Genomic DNA, 6970 nt, shown 5'->3' on the forward strand with positions numbered 1-6970 from the left:
TGGGACGACTCGACTGGATTTGGATATACGTCGAAAACGGGTGCCTCCCGGCTAGCGGTGACTGAGTGGTTTTCGACGTAGAGGACACGATCCAAGCTATTTTCATAGATGGATCTGATCATCTGTTTGTAAGTAGATGATGCATTGCGAAACCCAAGGACGGGTTGAGCGAGAGGAATCTCAATCCGAGAAGAATTCGGTTTGACACTACAACATATATGGGCTTCTACAACATTTCATTTATGTCACTGAAAGTAGTATTTTCATCATCTTTCATAATCTGTGACATTTGCGTGACGAAAATTAGTTCGTCGCCTATACCATGTAATAAAAAGTCTTCTGCGACGAAAATATATTTTTTCGTCATAAATCTTACGACGATTGTTCTAGCGTCACGAAATGATTATGCTTGTTTTTCGTCATTATTGATACCAAGAATGTCGCAAAATCATATGGCTGGACAACTGTACATATGCCATGTAGGATAAAAAACGTCATAAATTTTTTGCCCCATGACGTGGCGATGACTAGGGTATGATGTGGCATCTCCATTACAACAATTTGATTCGTCACAAAATATTTGGTGGCCCAACAAGATTCATGTAGCACAAATAATCACATATAGCACAAATACCAGCCCATGAAGCCCGTATCATTTTAAAATACCAGATCAAAATATTCACAAGATGTCACTGATAATATTCACATATAGCACAAATACAATATCCTAGTTTGCTAGACATAGAAACATGGGCACATAAATATAGGAATTCACGTAAATGTAGGAAGCCAGGCGGCCAAAATCTTGCTTTTTACTTCATTGGGAATCCTCCGCGGTCTACCTTGTTTTGAAAGTAGCAATCTGCAGCCATAAACAACATGAAGAATCAATTAATTCAAAACATCAACATAGACTTTGCAGATTAGTGAATCACACAGATAAATTTTTTCCTTATTCTCTGAAATATTACTTGAGATGCACCCGCACCCATATTCCATTTGCAAAATTTCACATTAAGCTTACTAAATTGTAGCATTAAATAATATATGAAGTATTTATGCTATTCTGAGCATGCAAAAGCTACTACAGATACAATGTTACAGAAAGTAATAGAAGATCTAATTCTGATAGGATTGAACTAATCATATGCTAGAAGCCTAGAAGCCTAGCACAACCTAAGGATCAAACACAGAATTAATTTTGACAGGTCCAGGAATGACAGCCTAAGGATCACACAGTAGTTCCTAACTCAAATTTGAATGTATACTAGCAGGATTGCTGGACTTGTAATGATTTAAATCTGAGATAAGAACATATGCTAAGCTCACCTAGAATTATGCAGAGCTTTCATCCAAAGTAAGACTACCTGAAAATAGCAAAAATGAGAACTACAAAAACATCAAGTTGTTAAATTATTGAACGCCATCATCATTGACAAAATTTAAGATACAATCATCAACTAAAGAAAAAAACTACTGTGGAAGGGCACAACTCTCTTACAAAACATGTTGACAGCCTCAAACATCTTTCTTGTAATGAGAAGATGATCTTTCATAATTTAGAATCGAAGAGTGCTCTGTTCTTAAGGCGTCGCCCAGGCGTCGCCTAGGCGACAAGGTGCGATTGGCAACCTGAGCGTCTGCTTCGCCTTGGTCGACTGCGTATGGCGTCCGCCTTGCGCCGAAGGCGTCGTCTAGGCGTCCATAGGCGTCTCCTGGGCGTCCAATTGGATGAGGCGGGCGCCATACGTGAGGCCCCAGGCGGGAAAGAGGGGAGGCGCGCGGGAGACCGAGTGGCGGAAGGAAATCGAGCCAGCGGCGGGAAATCGAGCGGGAACCGAGGGCGGCGCGGGAAATAGAGGCCGGCCGCTTGCAATCGACGCAATTTGGGAGGGAAACGGAGAGAGCTGACCTGTGGATAGGGAGGGAAGAGAAGAGGGCGGCGCCTGGAGCTGACCGTCCGAGGCGGACCTCGCGCAGCTCTCCACCGCCATCGCGGCTGGGGAGGACCTGGGCCCCTTCGTGCGCCGGGCCGCTGCTCGCCTCGCTCCGTGCCGCGGCAAGGTTCTAAAAAACGCTAGACGCTAGGCGAACGCTTGCCTATGGTTTAGAGTTTTTTGTGATTAAACGTAGATTGAACATGATTAAACGTGTGTTGTGATTAAACGACACTGTGATTAAACGCAACGCTTGGCCACCATTCAGCGTTTAATCAAGATTAAACGACGTTTAAAAACGTTTTTTAGAACACTGTGCCGCGGTGCGGGACCGGGAGGCCGAGATCGAGGAGCTCTGCCGCGCCCACTTCCACTACTTTATCCGCGCCGTCGACGACCTCCGCTCCCTCCTCGCCGACGCCGACGCGCTCAAGGGCTCCCTCTCGGCGTCCCACTCCGCGCTCCTGTCCTCGGCGGCCCCGCTGCTCGCCTCGCTCGAGTCCTTCCTCGCCGCGCGCTCGCTCGCGGGGAACCTCTCCTCCGCCCTCGCCTCCTCCCGCTGCTGCGTACAGCTGCCCCTCTGATCTGTGGAGAGCGACGTCCGCCGGGATTTCTCTGCTGCTCGCCTGGTCCCCGACGGCCCTGCTGGTCCACGACGCCAGCCCTCTCCTATGGCTAGGTAATTTCCAGTGCCCTACTGCCCTCTTCTCTGCTCTATTCTTAAGGCAGCACAAAGCAACATCACATGCTCTGTTCTTAAGGCAGTACTTTGTGCTGTGCTAGCTCTAGCTAATCAATAAACAAAGTACTGCCGATTAGCTTATTAAAGTTCTATTTACACTGCAGCCATCAAGCCAACAACACAATGGAGAGTCCAGCTTCTGTGGCAGCAGAGTATGATCCCAAGACCGATCCAAAACGAAGACCAACAAAGTCAAATGATCCTATGGTGGCCTTGCAATTGACTTACAAAGGTTTGCTAGGCGTGTTGTTGGTCTATGTGCTTCATCATCCGGCTGTGAGCGAAATTGGAGTACCTTTGAACATGTGAGTCATTGACATACATTTTGTTACTTGCCTACCCCAACTTGCTTGGGATTAAAAGGCTTTGTTGTTGATGTGTTCTTTTCAGCAAGACAATTACTAATCCATTTTGTTCTTTTCTAGATGCATACAAAGAAAAGGAATCGATTGCTGCACAAGAGATTGAATGCAATAGTCTTTATTTCATACAACCGCAAGATGAAAACTAGGTTTCAGATGCTGCGTCAGAAGAAGAAAAACATTGATCCTTTGGTTATTTCAAATTTGGCTTGGGACAATGAATGGGCAGATTCGTTGCATGAACCCCCCCAAGGTCGTCGTGGTTCTGATTTAGGTGATGGTCTCACATGAGAGCTTGTTGATGGAGCAACTGGTGCTTCTCAATCACTCCAAGGTCGTTGTTTTCCAAGGAGAGCTCACAGAAACAGCCGTGGTGATCCAATTGTCTACAAGCGTGGTAGAAGTAGAACTGCTACTATTGATGAAGAAGATGAGATTGATGACCAAGAGGAGGAACACCTCGGTTCAGACAATGAAGAGAGGGAACAAGATGAGGAGGATGATGCAAATGTGACCGACAATGAGGACTCTCCTACCAATGTTGCTGCAGAAACGACAAATGATGCTCCCACCAATGAGTTCGATGATGGCTATTGAGAGATGAGATCCGAGAGATGGGAGTTGAGAGATTTTAGACTTACAGCATGCTGCTTTTGTGCACTACTTATATTGTCTTATTTAATGTGGAGTACTAGAGTCTGAAATTGTGGACTAGAACTATATTAATTATGTCCACCAGGCTCTAAACTTATGGGCTGATGTACTGAACTAATGATGTTAGTTATGCACTTATGCCGTGTGATTGTATTGCTGTGTTGTGTGTTCATGCATTCCTGTTGCCAGTGTCCAGTTTTTGCACTTAATTTCTTTTGTTAGTCTTGCTGATTGATTCATTGCTCATTATTTGTGTAGCTTGCTACTTGGGAGAAGAGAATGGATGGAAAGAGCAGCAGCAAAGGGGAGAATGGGTGCTACAACAGCTCAACAAAGGTATGTATGTGTGCTACTAAATTATGTTGTCATAGTATTCTAACATATGTCTATGGCGTCGCCTCGCCACGCGCCTTACGCGCCTTACGCGCCTAGGCGTCCTTAGAGGGGTGGGATCGCCACAGACGCCTCACGCCTTAAGAACAGAGGAAGAGTGGCCATAAATCGAACTGAATTGGATCCTATTCTAACAAAAATGATTTTATAGCACAGACAAAAATAGCAAGAGAAGATTTCTAAATTAACATATGCACACTTTATAATATTAAATACCAGACATAGACACACTTTTCAAGACATAGAAGAGATTTCATCATATTTAGAAACAGATTCATTGTCACTGGACTCAGGTTCCACACAGAACACCGTACCAAACTTTTCATATTTAGAAACAGAACACCTTATCAGACTATTCAGATTTAGAAACAGAACACCTCAACTTGAGCATGTTTCACAAGGGCTGGCTGTGTAGCTTGAATCTCCCACAGCAAAGAGCAAAAATGTGAAGCCTTTTGCTATTTCAACTCCCTGGAAACAGATCAGAGTAAGAACAGCAGAACTAATTTGAAAAGATCAGAGTAGACATTGCGGAATAAGTAAGGCAAGCTGAATCGTCACAAGTCTTTGATTCACGTATAAATGAGTCCAAATCAAAGAGATACCTGCATATTAATCTATGATTCAGGCATGCTAAATTGTCAAACAAAAAAGTCAACCGAGAGACGATTGCTACCTTAAGCTAAAGAACATATAGTGCTGCACAAATTTCAGCATTTGCATATTTTTTTTCTGAAGTTTGAACCGAGTACGAAAATTGTGAAATACACAACAATATTAGTTGGAGACCAACCATCTGTATTTTCTAGACCAAGCCATTTGCTATTTTTATGAAAGCAGGACCTTCAGCAGTTGATCCTAGCACGCATCATCATCTAATATGGCAAAAAAAAGGTTTTGGAAAATCTGCAGTTTGCCTCTAGTTGCGCATAAGAGTCGTCCAAAATGCTATATGAATCCTAAACATGCGTGTCATTTAAGCATGGTGATCTGCTAATCATAGCATCACATGGCACCTTTGAAGTAACCTGTTGTCTTTTCTCTAGCATATATACCCACATAGACATTTCATCGAACTACACGGATGCATACCTGAGCTGGTGCTGGCGGTGGCAGCCTGCTCAGTCGGGGAAGGTGAACAGCAGCGAGGGCGGCCATGTGTCCCCGGCTCGGGGCGCGGGCGGCGCGTCGAGGAAGGTGCCCGGCAGTGCGGGCGGCCGTGCATCAGGCTGGCGGGGCGGGGTGGCTATGCGTCGAGCTGGAGAAGCATTGTGCTTGAGAAGCCGTGCAGAGCATCTGGATGAGGCCTGGGCATGGGCGAAGACTAAAATTGGGTGTGCCACTAGCCCCGCGGAAGCACGGAGCCCCTACGGGCGTCGTTGGTGGCACCGGGGATGCATAAGCGCCGGCCTCCGTGGAAGGGGGGAGGCGGGAGGCGGAGGCCGCAGGGACGGGCGTGGGCCGTCCGCGCGCCGGCGCGGGGCGGGGGCCGGCCGCCGGACGCGCTCCGTGGCACTGGGCGGTGGTGGCCTAGCCTGGAGTCGACGCGGATGGGAGCGGGGACCAGCAGCCGGGCGGCGGTGAGGGCCGGGGGCGGGGATTGGGGGCGCCGTCGAGGTGGGTGGCCGGGTGGGCGCTCGGTCCTCCGGGGTAGCCGGGGGCGGCGGGTAGGAATCGGGGATGGGGATGGGGATGGGGATGGGAGCGGGCGAGCGGCTCCGAGCGGTTTGGATATTAGGCCGTTCCCACACCATAAATCCCGTAAACATAAAACAAAAACATCACATCGAATTTTCGACACATGTATTGAGTACTAAATGAAATCTATTTACAAAACTTTTTTCATAGATGGGCTGTAAATCGCGAGACGAATCTAATGAGCCTACTTAATCCATGATTTGCAACAAAGATACTACAGTAACCATCCGCTAATTATTAATTAATCATGGATTAATTAGCATCATTAGATTCGTCTTGCGATTTACAATCCATCTGTGCAAAAAGTTTTGTAAATAAATTTCATTTAGTACTTCAAATTAGTAAGATTCTAACGCAAAAAAATTTTGCGCCGAAACTAAACACGGCCTTAGGATCTGTTTGGTTGTTCGACTAGATCTAGCCCGGCTAAAATTCTAAGTTTAGCTAGACCAAGTCTGGGCTAGGAGATGCAAGAGTCCATATTTGGTTGCATGACTTGAGTTAGCCTGATCAGGGTATGCGTATGTTTGATTGACTGAATATAGTTATAGAATCACCTTGGACTAAAGCGAAGGTGGAGTTACCGCACCTCTGCCGTATCTACTCCTATTCTCTCCGCTCATCAAATTCGTCAAGCGGCCATTGCTCGCAATTATCACCGCACACGTCTCATGAATTTCAGGCACGCAGTGATTCTAAAGCATATCAATTTCAGGATAACCAAAAAGAAGGAAAAAAGAAAATAGAACACCGATTCCCAATTCCACTAATCGAAAAATAGAGTGCAACCTCAGTTTCCACCAATCGAATTGCATCGATCCAAATAAGAACAGAGCAAAAAGGAGACAGCAGACTAGAGGAGGCAACGATGCAAGAAGCCAAATCGAATATCTGTGCAGCGGCCGTCGGCGGAGAGGGGAAGAGCCGAGAAGGAGCATGAAGATTATGGAGGGGACAGAGGGACTGCTGCGGTCTGTGGGGAGCTGCCCAGCCACGTGGGGGAGCCGCCCCTGGCTACGGGTGGCCTGAACTGTCCGGCCGTGCGGGAGTGCGCCGCAGCTCCGGCTGCCCGCGGGGGAGCACCGCCGCCCCGGCCGCACAGGGGAGCGTCGCCGCCCCGACCACGCGGGGTGGCACCGCCGGCCGCTGCTCCGGCAGCCCGCGGGGGAGCGCCGCTGCCCCGT

The 6970-nt window shown here is 47.3% G+C and overlaps 1 long non-coding RNA gene across 1 annotated transcript; it reads right to left on the reverse strand.

Annotated features, from left to right (window-relative positions):
• Positions 1–605: 605 nt before the first annotated feature.
• On the reverse strand, positions 606–5787 carry LOC120674344. The gene is made up of 4 exons (XR_005675057.1): positions 5181–5787; positions 4466–4559; positions 1330–1367; positions 606–862 (listed from the first exon to the last, which is right to left on the reverse strand). It is a non-coding gene; the product is annotated as an uncharacterized LOC120674344 (long non-coding RNA).
• Positions 5788–6970: the final 1183 nt, after the last annotated feature.

The sequence above is a fragment of the Panicum virgatum genome, chromosome 5N (assembly GCF_016808335.1).
Source record: "Panicum virgatum strain AP13 chromosome 5N, P.virgatum_v5, whole genome shotgun sequence".
Lineage (NCBI taxonomy): Eukaryota > Viridiplantae > Streptophyta > Magnoliopsida > Poales > Poaceae > Panicum > Panicum virgatum.